We start from the raw sequence: 13,590 nt of genomic DNA on the forward strand, positions 1-13,590 counted from the left end.
AGTGAAGGGACAGTTGTTCAGACTTCTGTAGTCCTATCAGTTTCAGCAACCGTAGCAGGATCAAATCCTGGGGAATGTCTGCCTCACTTTCTCCGAGCAGCTACAGGGTTGCTCAGGGGAGTCTGGCACCAAACGGTTTGGGCCACAGCTGAGAAGCTGCCAACACCCCTCAGCAGGTATTATCCTGGGTGCTGGGGCATACCCTCGAGCCAGGACCCTCGACGTTTCCAGCAATCCTGGTCCAGAGGCAGACTTCGCAGAATGCTGCATCAGTTGAAATTCATCAGCATTGATAGGTTTCAAAGAAAACATCTTAAGTTTGGTAAATAAGCATTTTTCAAAGCAAACTTCTTTCCTCTGAAGATTTTCGACTAGAGCTGTTACTGGATCAACCTCAGCCTCATCTGACACTACTCCAGAACTAATTTCAGCAGCAAAAGTTCATAGAGAGTGCTGCTGCTTCAGCTGAAGTGTTATTATCAGACCAGCTCTCCCTCTTCTACCCCCATCTTCCTTCCAAGATCTCCTTCCACCTCCACTCAAGTTCTACCTAAATTGTCCCTTCTATATTTATGCTGCTGGGTTATTTCACAAATTCACTATGCTTAGAAGTATACAAGACCTTTACCAATAGCAGAGCCTGAGCTGCATGCCCTCTTGCACCGCAGTTTGACACAAACTGATTTTGCATTGGCACGCTATAATTCTAGCTTTGCTTGCACTTCCAGCGTACTAAAAGAGGAAAAGTTAAAGTGTTAACAGTTCAGAACAACCTGAGCATTACTCTCTCTGCCAACTAGCTCCAGGAAGCATGAAGGAATTCAGACTATTTCTCAGTCTGCCGTGAAAACTTCACCATTCGTTACGAACACGTTGTGACCGGCACATCTTGCGTGCAGTTTTCTCTCTGGTGTATCTTCGTTCCACATCGCTAACTGAATGCAAATTCGGGTCCTCCTCCTCCTCCTAATCGGAGACCTAGTGCAAACACAGTGCCTCTCCCACCCACCTGAGCCGCTCTCGGTGTCTCCTAAGCAATACTAATGCTCCCAGCGCCAAGGCGCACACTGACGAGCCAAGGCTGAGCAGACAAAGGCGACGGAGGTGGGAAAGCCTCTTACCGGCGACTTAGGTGCCGCGTCCTCAGCTCCGGCAGAGGAGCAGCCCTCAACTCTCCGAGCGGAGCCTCCGCACCGGCCAACGACGGGAGGCTCCGCCGCAGCCCCCGCCCCACGGGCCGGCGGAGGCGACCCCCGCGCCGCGCTCCCTCCTGCCCCGGCCGACACGCCACGCCACGCCGCGGCGGCCGGTCCCACGGCAGGCAGCCGCGGGCCACGGCCACGCCGCCCCCGCGCAGCTGCCTGTTGCTCGCTGCCGGCACCGACCGGCTTCCAGGAGGCGCCTCACCTGCGGGCAGGCGGGCGGACCGTCCCGCCGCCGCCGGACCCGGAGGGGCGAGGCGGTGCCCGCGGGGGCGGGCCGAGCGGCGGCCGCAGGGCAGCGACCCCCAGTGCAGGCGGCCCCTCGCGCCGGCCGAGCGGCACGGCGGGCAGCCCGCCCCGGGCTACCCCCGCGGCCCGGCCTCGGTCCCCGCGGCGGCGGCCCCGGCCTCCCCGCGCCGGAGGGGCGGCGGACCCGGCTCGGCCCCCGCCGCGGAAGCGGCGGCGGCCCCCCACGGCCAGGGCGGCGGCCGAGCCTACCTTGGTGACCCGCACAGGGCCCGGGCCGGCGGCTCCTCTTCCGGCTGCGGCGGCTGCTGCTGCCCATGCCCGGGGCCGGGAGGCGGCGGGCCGTGGCGCTGGCGGGCCGGGGAGGGGGGGGGGGGCGCTGGGAGGCTCCTGCGGGGCCGGGGTACCCCCGGCTCTCTCGCCCGGCTCCTGTTTACCGCTGCTCCCCGGCCGGCCGGGCTGCCTGTCAGCGCGCCGCCCCGCCCCGGCCCGCCCCCGCCGCCATGGCCCGGAGGAGGACGGGGAAGCGAGGCGGCCGCGCCGCCTCCGGGCCGCGGCTGACCTCCGGCGGGGCGGGGTCCGGCCGCCTCCCGGTTAAGCTTTCCTCCGCGCCCGGGACGCGCGGGCGCGGAGGGGTGTTCCCCCAGCCCGGGTCCTGCGGGTACCTTCCACCCGAAACACGCCGCGCGGGGCCGGGAGGGCGTCTGGCACCTGCGCGAGCGGGGAGGCCGGGGCCGGGCAGGGGCGGCGACCGACCGGGAACCGAAGGGTGAAAAGCGGCCGCGAAGCGAGTGGTCCGTGGCCGTCCTGAGTTTTGCCCTCACCCTCACCTCCTCCTGCCACGGGTCGTGACGCTAACGTCACGGCCGAGGCGAAAAGGGCTTGCCCTTCAGCAGCGTGGGAGGAAAAGAGCTAAACTACCTACCTCAGGTGCCGTTTAACTTTTTTAACCTTTATGTATGCTGTAGGCCTGAAGAGAGGGCTTACAGCCACCTTCGTAGGGTGTTTTGGGTTAGTTATTCACCTGCATGTTTTGATTTATCAGCAGGTTATGTAAACAAAAAGGTTTCAGAACTGAAAGGATGCTAATGAAGTCTGCCCCAGAGCTATATCAGGGTGCCGTTCTTCTCCGTTGCTATTTTGCACTTCCATTTTCAAAGTAGCATACTTGACTCATTTCTTCCTGAAGAGGAAGCTCCTGAAATACGCTGGAATAGGCGAACTATGCTATGGAGGTGAATTATACAGGGGAAAAAAAACCCAAAGCGGGAGTTGTACGAGAAAATGCGAAGGGAGAGATTTCCTCTGTCCAGACATGGTATCTATCCCCCTTGGGAATAAGCAAAAAAGAACAGGAAGACAGGCAGCCTCGCTGAACCGTTTCTGTCAGTGCAGCACAGACAAGAAAGCAGATGCTATTAAGAGAAAAAACAGAGAGAAAACAAGGAGAGCTCCTGACTTGACGTGCAAGTTCATTCACTAAACCTAGTCTAAGTTTTTCATCTCCCAAGTCTGCACTTTTTCACATCAGTAATTTACAGGACTCCAGGGAGATCACATTTACCCTCAGAGAACAGTGAGAAAAGCATGGAATGAGTAAGGTAACCCCTTTTGATGCAGAATACAACCACCCCCTACAGAAAAATGACATGTTACAAGAGGTTTTCAGAGCACAGAGAAGCTGAACTGAAATTCAGTCATTACATTTCAGAGTGAGGACGCAGCACACCCATCTAGCAAAGGTGGGAGAAGCACCACCCACAGAGTACACGGTGTGTCTTCCCGGGTAGAGAAGGGTGCGTCTACATCTCCTATTTAGTCCTACGTAGACTGAAGTTAAAAAACAGATACTCTAGATTGTATCCCCTTGTAAGATAGGGTATGGTAACATGCATATGTGATGATAATCATGTCCTCTTGATAGGCAGTGTATCGTAATGCTGGCTTATAAGAGGATCAGTTTCCATCCTAAGCTGTACTGCTGGCTTACCTTGAGGCCACAGGGATATCTCAGAGGAGGCTGTTCTCTTCCTTCATACTCTCAGTCCATTTTGTTGTGTTGTGGTTTTTTTTTAAAATCATTTTTCAGGCTAGGATTGTATCCCACTGTGGGAACAGCACAGCTCACCACCCAGTACTGTGTGCCAGACTAGGAAAGAGGCCTGTAGACACAACTAGCGTAGAAGTAGAAATTATACAGAAATACAGGTGCATAGAGGGCAGATTTTCCACGCAAACTAGAATAACTAATGATTAAGCCTGAAATGAAAGAAGCTGCAATAAGCCACCAGTACAACACCCTTAATTCTCAAGGGGAGCAAAGTGCCTAAATTCCTTTGCAGATCTAAGCCTTCCCTGTGTTTTGCAATTATTACTCCAGTCTCTATGCTTCCCCAGAAAGTTTGTCAAGTATTTTAACACGTGTTGCTGTTCTTCAGTTAAAAGTCTCAGCAACCACCTCCTGGACACAGGACTGCAGAGCTAGGACTAAAGCCTCAACGCTGAAGAGTAAGCACTACTGTGGAACATTCTCACTGCATGCCTCACAGCCCCCAGCAGAAAATGCAAACCTAAGCCTTTGCAAATGTTCCTCCCCCAGATTTGCAGCTAATTAAAAAAAAAAGTGAAAAAAGAATAAACTTAAGCTAAAGGCCATTAGTCAAATGGAAGTCTTAAAATTCTTCTAGCTAGCATTGCTGTTCACAATCTGAGTAGGAGATGCAAGGTTTTAAAAAAAAAAAATTACAGGAACAGAGTATCTCCACTTTGCTAATTGGATACCTCTGGCTCACTGTTAAGGGAAAACCATAGTTGGGGAATATGTGCCTAGAAATGCACGTCATGCTTAGATGAAAATACTGATGGGTCTACAGAAAGAGCTGCCCCAATGCTCTGCACACAGGATCTGGACTGCAAGCATATACATGTGGCCTTTGTAAATAGTTGCCATCAACAGTGGTGACTATTATTTAAACTGTGTCTAAAGTCACAATAGGAGAAATACCTCTGTGCCCAGGAGACTCCAATTCTCTCTAGAAGCAGCACAGATCTAGTGCATGGTTAATTAAGACTATGCTTTTCAGAAACACTTTTACTCCTTTTAGCAGGAAGACCTGAAAAGTTCAGGCAGAAACCCCAAATAGTAAGAACTACTGTACAGCTGTGCCCTCTTTTTTTGTCTTTAGTTATGACAATACATACACAGTAGTTATGTGGAAAAGCATAATCCATTTTTTCCCCAGCTAATTAAAAATGATCTTTTTATTCTACAGTATCAGTCTGAGCACCTGCATGTTTCCATAGCAACTCCACAACAGTTTAGGGGATTTCTTTAGAATTCCAGTGTGGTTTGGGTCTCCAAAGTTATTTAGACTTTCTGGGGAAAATATGTTTCCAAATATAAATTCAAATTACTGCTACCATATATTTAATGAGCTACACTAGTCTCCTATGCTATCATCTTAAGAAATTGTAACACTTCCTTGCAGCTTTTTGTACAAAACCATGCAATATTATATCACTGTAATTAGAACAGCCATTACAGACTCAGGGCTGGAAGCATCCCCAGAAGTTTTGCAAGGGATCAGACTTATATGGGGGGCTGATGGGAGACTGTAAATCCCCAAAATCCACGCCCCCAAAAGACTCCTTGCAAAGAATAGGCAGGTGTAAGTGCCTTCATGCACACAAATACATACATGCTCATTCATTTCACATGCATTTACGTGAACCTGTGGCTATTGATTTAAAATGTAGAGAAACACACCTATTAGACTGGATAACAACTACTAAAAGAAAAGAATGTAAGCCTGATGACTAGGAAGCTTTAAATCCAGACATACGCAGGCATGTGCTCACACATGCAAACATGACATGCATACAGACAGGCCAGGATGTGCTCCCCAAAGCTTTTTCTTTGCTAGTTCTTCTCCAAGTCAGCTCAGTTCCTTTACTTCTTTCCACCTGTATATCCTGAGCTGGGTGTTCCCCCATCTGTTCACTCTCTTCTATGCACACTGCTGGCAGAGATGAGGGAAATTTCTCCAGAAGTTCTCTCATGATCCCTAGTTTTACTGAAGGCAAGCCCAGGGTTCACTCCTTCGTGCACTGTTGCTCTGCTGTTTTCTGCCTGTGCTAGGTGAGTAAAATAGATTCTAGTAAGAGAAGGAAAAAGAGCAGCATTAGAGGAAGGTAGAAGGAACTGATGTGAATTCAAGTAGAAAGATGGAAGGAAATACAAATAAAGTTTATGTCCTTCCTGCCTGTTTCCCATTCATACAAGGATGACTTTAGCTTCTGAAAGGAAAAGGAAAGAAAACAACTTACCTCTGCAAGATCTGGAATTCCTGAAAACCTGTTATCAACATGCTTCATGCAGCATTGTTTTTAAGGCTGCTCTACAGGATAGGTGGGAGCACTTTTTGCCATTCTCTCCCTTAGAACAGCAAGAAAACTAGATGCATCTTTCTTGCCAATTTTAGAAGGAAAATTAGTTGCTGAGATTGTTTCAAGAATACAGAAAGTTGATTTCCTGATTCCCTGAAGAATAGGAAAGGAGCAACTACCACTCCCTTTCTTTGCCAGCCCAGAACATCAATATTATAACCAGGAATGTTCAGATATATGATGACTGAAAGATGCTCACTGCCTGAAAACTGCATTCTGCTACAGTACATGCAACAGCTTAGAACAGAAGAAGAAATTAGATGATGCATGAGAATTGCACGGCAGGCACCTGAAAGATGCTACAATACTGAACACACGCTGTACAGTGTTAAAGCACTGACCCTGTGCAAGTTGAGAAGGAAGTAAGTCCAGAAGTGAGGCTACTCATCAAATATATACATGCAACATATCCAAAGAGCTGCAGCCACTGTAAAATGAACCATTTTTCTTTCACATATCATTTATCTTTGTGAGGCTCATTTTCAGTGACTTGCAAGCAGTGACCCAGCAGAATATACTGTTCAAAGTCTGTTTAAGGAAATAGCTCTTACCAGAAAAGCACCAGATTTCAAAGCTTGTATCACCTTTACTAAACAGAGCTCCAAGTAGGTGATTTGCAGACATCTTAACAAGTGTATTTGTAAAGTGCCTGAAATTTATCAAACTTTCTTCAGTTTCAGATGCAGGATATAAATTAGCACTGCAGTAAATACATTTTACTAAAACCTGGATGGAAAATCACTAGGATGAGATCATTTGAAACCAATCTCTGAAACAGAGTGGCATCAGCCATTAAAGTCTCACTTGGAAAGCAACAGAAGGAAAAAGCATTCTTGCCTGCAAACCAGATTGCAACCTTTCTCCCAGTGCAGTGATGTAAGACCCTTGTACATTGTGGATTCAGCAGACAATGACTGTAGCCAGCCCGACGTGCAGCAGGTTTAATTTTGCATGGTGCGTGACAAACAGGCATATGACTACACACCCCAGCAGACTTCAGCAACCCTTCACAGTCACGTGAGGGTGCCTTTGAAGGCTGACAAGATTGGCTACAGCTTTGAATCTGTCTCAGAGCAGATAAGCTTCCACAGTCATAAAGCCTAACCCAGGCCTCATAAATACTATCCCTCTGTAGAGGTGTTAATAGGGATTTTCTCACTGAGCCTCAAAACTAAGGAAAAGGTTGGCAAATGCAACAAACTGGCCTTTTAAGGTAATTTCTCTAGACAAAACTAGTTGTCTAGGTATGGGTGAACTGGCTCTAGGGAAATCCAATCAACAACGTTAAGGTGTCACACTTAATTAAGGCTTATAGCACTGCAAGTCATTTAGTATCCAGATAAAAGAAAGGAAAAGTCTGTACCTTAGTCCCTTCTTTGTACTCCAGTAAATTTAATGCTTATTCGAGGCAGGATATGCACTACCAGAAAAAAAGTAAAGCTCAGTGACAAGTGATGCATCTCCAGAGGTCAGGTGGTACTGCAGCTGGGACTACAGCTCACCATTTTCTTCCCCTACTTTGGAAAAAAAAAAAGAAAAAAAAGAAAAAGAAAAATAAAGTTTCCTCTTCTACTGATCTGAACTTGGAAAAGGGGACCTGACTGGTGTGCTGCACTTCCAGGATTGTTATGCAGACCATCGAGAAGTGTACAGAAAGTTATATTAACTTACTCCCCCCAAACCCAAATATGCAGAGGAGGAAAGACATTTTCTGAGCCTACCGCTTAGCAGTCAGTATTTCAGCTTTGGCTTTCCCCACTGCAATAAATAGATTGCATGCATCCAACATGCAGATGTGGTGAAGGCGTAATAATAGGCAGCCTGCTTCTGTGTAACAAAACCCACACATTATCTTCCTTATAAGCACAGCTATTGTGCTGAACTTAGCTAGTGTTCCCCTTACAGAGCTTTCCTACATTTTCTCCTCATACCCTTAACTAATGCTATTTATATCCTGTCCAGAGTACAGACAGATTAATAATACTAAGCATTTCTATAGGACCTCCCTTGGAAGAACCCTGGGCATATTTCACTAGATATTATTTTAATCACAATTTTAGAGGCTTCCATTGTAACAGTACTTTGAGCAGCTTAAAGCTAAATATACAAGACAGGAAAATGGGAACTAGGGAACTGAAGAAGACAGAATGATCTCTGAAAGTATACTGCAAAATTAGAGGAGATTCAGAGGACAGCAAGCATAATTAAGGCTCTGGAATAGCAAAGACAGTGAATTGCTACCATAAAAAAAGATGAGTAAGAGGAGATGTGATACAAACACAGAACATACTGAATGTTCAAGAGACACTTCTCCCTTTCTCATAACACTAGACCAAATAAATTTCAATTAAAAATGGTAGGAAATTCAAAACTACAGTGAAAGAAAATGCTTTTCACATGAAACATAAATAAGTGAGACTGTGAATCTGTCAAGATTCAAAAATAGTTTTAAGACCTTTATGGGCCTCCAAATTAATATCATACTGTATACTGAGACAGCAAGCTCTTCACAATTCAGACCAGTCATTAGCATAGGCAGTAAGATCCAGTGTTGAAAACAGGTTCCTGCATACTCGGTTACAGAAGAATTCTTGCACCTTCTTCTGAAGTGTCCGTTACCTCCTATTCTCAGAGACAGATGCTAGACTGGATAGATCTCAAGCTAATCCAATCTATTTTGACGAGTCCTACGTTTCCCCTACAACAAACTACCTATGATCACTGGCAAGACAGACAATGCTAAGAAGAAATCCTGTCACTCAACTCTCAGTCTCAAGACCATGTTTAAAACCAAAGATATTTCATTATACGTGTTGTAACTTCGCACCGGCCAGTACAGGTTTTTAGCAAACCACTACCATATCCCAAATATGGCCCATTACAGGCAACAGTCCCAGCACTTGACGTTAAGTACAAATTAGATCCATGCAAAATAAATCCAACTCTACTGTTCAAACAACATGAGTTCAAGTAAAATAAAAAGACTGTCTGCACATTAAGTTTATGGACAAAAAAGGGAGAGAAAAAACATAATTGTTCAAATTTTTTAAAACTCATATTCATTTGTTAAAAAAACCAAACAAAACCACAGAGAAAGAAGAGACTGTGTTTTGAAACCCCTGATTTTTCCTTTTGGAAAATTTCAGTGTTTTTATTTCCAACTCATTAACCCTCTTAATCATATGCCATGTAGATCATACTATTTTCGTGATTAGGTATTGTTTTGAATTTCTGATGCTGGGCAGAACACCTAATTTCAGCAATAATTCACCATCCAGATGCGATTAGAATACATAATCCTTATGTAGCTATATATACAGACACTAATATATATGATACATCGTAATCAGCCCTACTGAAGATTGGATTAAAAAGGATTGAAAGCAGCCTTAAAGCGTCGGTTAGGAATAAATTTCAGTTGCTGAAGACCAGTAAAGCTTCTTGAATTGCAAGGTCAGAAAGGACAAGTAGTAAGTAAGCGGTCAGTTTGTCTGAGCAGTTACTGGTGTACACACCTCACACACCACTGAATTTATTCTTTCATATCCTTACCCTGTATCTGTAAGAAAAAGAAAGCAATATTTGTCATTCTACAGTATGAAATTATAGGGAGAGGTAATATTTTTACTGCATATATAGCATCCAGCATAACTTAGCTAGCAGACACCTCTGAAATTCATACTTGAAGGGTTAGTGGGGAGGAATAGAGGAGGGCTCTTTATTGTGCAATATGTTAAGATTACCTAATAGTTTACATCATAAAACCCAGCATACAATTGTATCTTTTTGAAGCACTCTTCCATTTCTTTCAAAGTTTTTTGAAAAACTTCAGAATTAGGAAAAGGGAAGGAACATATTCTGTTGCTGACCTCCTCAGATCTGTTCAGCATGGGCTGAATAAGGTTCATAAAGAAATAACCAGAGTTTTCTTTATCTATGGTTTTCTTTGCAAATCTCATTATTGGACAAAACCAGAACTTTTGCCATTCTTAAATGCCTCCGCTGCCCCCTGGTGCCTCTTCTCTGCTGCTTCACACACAGAAGGCTAATACCTCAACAAATTCTCTGCCACAAAGTCCCTATGTAAGAGAAAAGTTACACACAAACTATTGGACCACACTTCTAGATGCAGTTCTTCTGCGGACTGAAGCTTACAACAATTTCTTAAAAGGATCTGATTACTAGGCAAGCCTCATTCCTGCAAGATACTGCAGAAAACAAAACCTATCTCTTACACTGAACACTGCCAGCAGAAATTGCTCCAAATTAGCCAGAATACCAATGGACTGCACTGATACAGTAAGCTGAGAAACAGCTGTCTTCCTCTTTTATGCAAACTTCTGTAGATATGCTATTAAATTGCTATTTATACAAGGTGGGTTTTTTCTTTTTTTCTAAAGAACTGGTAATAGGAAAGGCAAAACAATGTCCTGAGCTAAATACTTTCCAAGAAATGCCATATGCAATGGCCATAAAAGAACATAAAGCAAAAAATTACATAGTTGCACTGACAAAAAACCCAAACATACTGGCTTATATATGGACTTACTGATAAAAAAGATGAAGGAGACCAAGAGTGACACACCAAAGAGCTGAAAACACAAAGTCTCCCAGACACTGAATGTGTCTGTGTGCGGTAGGGAGAAGGAATGGCTGGAATAAGCAGAACCTAAGCTACAGACAGAGATTCACATACTGGTAAGGCAAGATGCACATTGGATTCTGCAGTTTTCTTAAATAGTGCATTCCTGTTGATACATTTGATGGCTTTGAAACAACTGCCTTTGAGTCTTTCTAATAAGATGTAACCAGTTTCTCTTGGGACCACTAGCTACAATTGGGGGTTTTATTCGTGGAATTAGTTAGCTGCAGGAAAGAACTTCGCTCAAGGAGTTGATCCACATGTGGTTAGATTACATGGTTTCATCTTTTGAGAGAGAAATATACAGAAAATCTGGCACATCATTCTTGAAAGACTGGAAAAGTTTTGAAGTACAACTTGTTCTTTAACCACACAACTGTCTTAGTGAAACTCTTATCAGATGGAAGGATTCATCAGGAAAAATTCTATGGGATCTCAAAGTCTGAAGAGCTGAAGTAGAGGACCCCTGCTTTAACCTATGGCTATGAATTTTAGTAAAAAGGGAGTCGTGGATTTCCCTCAAGAGGAAAAATAAGGCAAGTATCCACCCTACTGTAAACAAAGCAATGGAGGAGGACAAAGACCAGCTTGCTGAAATACTTTGCTCAAGAAGGCTACCTGATAAATAAGGGAATCCACGTCTCACTGATTAGGAAATAAAGACAGGCTAGGAATATAAAATAGGTCAAAACCAGTAATAGCCTAAGCATCATTAGAAATACATAGTTATGTCCCCATTTTGTACGTTTGACTGGTTTATCCCAAACCCGCTCTCAGACTGGGGTCTCCACTGACACCTCGTGGCCTTTGTGTAACATATCATGGTTGAAACACAACCCTCCTTATCTTTTCAAGCAATTGCTCTTTTCTGGTAAAAGGGGTAGAAAAGCATTTCTGATTAATTAAAGCGTTTTGCTTGCAAAACCTTCGATTCATATATTTGCTCAGTGTGTGTAGTAGGGAAAAGGAGGATAAAAAGCAATATTGTGAAAAGGAACGTCCCTTTACCTGTGCACAGATACGATTGTAACATTCAATGGTACACAAGTAACCGTAGAAACATCAAATGTAAGCTAGGAATTGAAACCAGCTAAAGATACAGGAGACTGTTTTAGCAAACTTCTGCTGAGAAAGTGAATAATTACAGTTCTACATCTTAAAAATCGAAAGTTACTGTCCACAATATGCCAATGGCTCTAAACACACCTGCTTCACAAGAAACAGCTTAAGTTCATCTTTCTATTGAGCACATCTGATATTTTTGGGCAATCATCTTTAAAAAGGACAATAACTACAGGAAGGAAATTATCTTTTTTCATTGTTTTCCACCCAACACTCCAACCATTACAAACATTGCAAAACTACCCCAAACTAACTTTTTTACTCTTTCTAAAAAGTAAGAACTACAGTAATGAGAAGAAGCACAGGCTCAGACAGCTGTCCGATAGATTCACATGGCTTTCTTAGTGACATGAATGTCCTCACGTGAGCAACTGTGGCTCAGTGCTCACATAGATACCAGAGAAAGTGTCAAATGCATTTCAAGATGAACCCGATTTACATAAAAATTGGAAAAACATGACCCAACACAAAAGCTCCAGGTGGAAGCAGCTCCTAATGGGCACAAGCAACTCCAAACCCACAGTTTACACCCACAAGATGGTGCCCAATTATAAACATTGGAACTACTTGAAAAGAAACCAAAGAGTCTAATTCATGATATGTAAAAAAGCTAGAAAGATTTCATTTTTGTAATATAAAGCATTAACAATTCTAGCCTTGTCTACAACTGAAGACTGTTAGCAGAAGGCAACAGTGCCATTACTTCCCGGGGGACTGCAAACTGAATAGAGATGGGAATTGCAACCAGACAGATTTTTACCACCATGGCCTTCTAGAGATTTCAAAGAAAGGAAATATTTCATTAAAAATCCCAAAACATTTCTGACACCTCTGTGGCGCTTATCAATTTGACACAAGAATCCTGGAGGTCATTCAATAAGAGACCAGCCTGCTTATGCCTCACAGGTCCTCAAGCATAAAAGCAGCATGCAAAAAATATTTGACAAGAAGGTAGAGAAGCACGCAAAGTCACTGTTAAGCTTCCGTTATGTAAATACTTTATGATACAATCTGATTACAAGAACAAATACACAAAAGCTACACATTTGTCTACAGCAGATGCATAGCACCACAGTGCACTGACTAATATTCAGAAAACCAAACCATTCAGATAAGTTTACACAGTAAACAGTAATCAATTCACCGAACAGTCTAACACAGGATTTGGTAAAACCCAATAGCATATAAATTAGCAACTAAACCAGTTAATTACAAATTTAAGTGCTCTTAGGGCTGTACTACTGGTTGAAAATAAGAGTGCCTGTAACACAGTACTAGGGATGAGAACAAAATCAGAAGAGTTCTGCACAGGAAATGTCTGTATTAGGTATAATGAAAATGAGGTATAAAAAAAATCATGATAAACTATACACATGGAAATTAAGAGTATTACTACATTACATTTTCTGAAAAATATTGTTGTGCACTTCATTATGCATATACAGAAAGGGAGAGTCACAATTGAGATCTGACTCTGAGACTTCCTGCTACATATCTGTTACATGGTTCTAATGCACTGCAAAAATAATTTCCTGACAATTACACTTATGCAAAATCAGATTATGTGAAGACAGCTGACATTATTTTAAGTCCACTTCTTACCAAATCTCTACTGTACCTAAAAAAAGACCAAGACCTCTGTCTTAAGAAAGTTGCTGAGCTGAAAATAAGTAACTGTTGGGAAAACACTAGTACATTTGCCCCGTTCCTTATTCTTTTCCTTCGGAATCAAATATTGCCCCAAGCTGGAGATGAAATAAAAACTACAAGCATGTTTACAGTACCTAGCACTGCTCAGTAACAACATGTTCTTCATACTAGGTGCAACTTTGTCCAGCAAGAGTAAGCCTAGGGGTCACACACACAGAACTACTTTTTTACCATATCACTGCCCAGAAGAATGATTTTGAAATTTTTTTCCTGAGGTCATCA

At 43.7% G+C, this 13,590-nt stretch overlaps 1 protein-coding gene across 4 annotated transcripts in view; it reads right to left on the reverse strand.

Moving 5' to 3' along the window:
- The window catches only part of MARCHF8 (membrane associated ring-CH-type finger 8), a 99,255-nt gene extending 97,339 nt beyond the window's left edge, over positions 1-1,916 (reverse strand). Inside the window, exon 1 of one of the 4 annotated variants that reach the window (XM_075025943.1) lies at positions 1,701-1,916. The gene's annotated coding sequence lies outside the window, so the exon portion shown is untranslated. The remainder of the gene's footprint in view (positions 1-1,700) is intronic. The other 3 variants (XM_075025945.1, XM_075025944.1, XM_075025946.1) reach the window with 3 other exon arrangements.
- Between the last annotated feature and the right edge of the window lie 11,674 nt (positions 1,917-13,590).

Source organism: Buteo buteo, chromosome 4 (assembly GCF_964188355.1).
Source record: "Buteo buteo chromosome 4, bButBut1.hap1.1, whole genome shotgun sequence".
NCBI classification, from domain to species: Eukaryota; Metazoa; Chordata; class Aves; order Accipitriformes; family Accipitridae; genus Buteo; species Buteo buteo.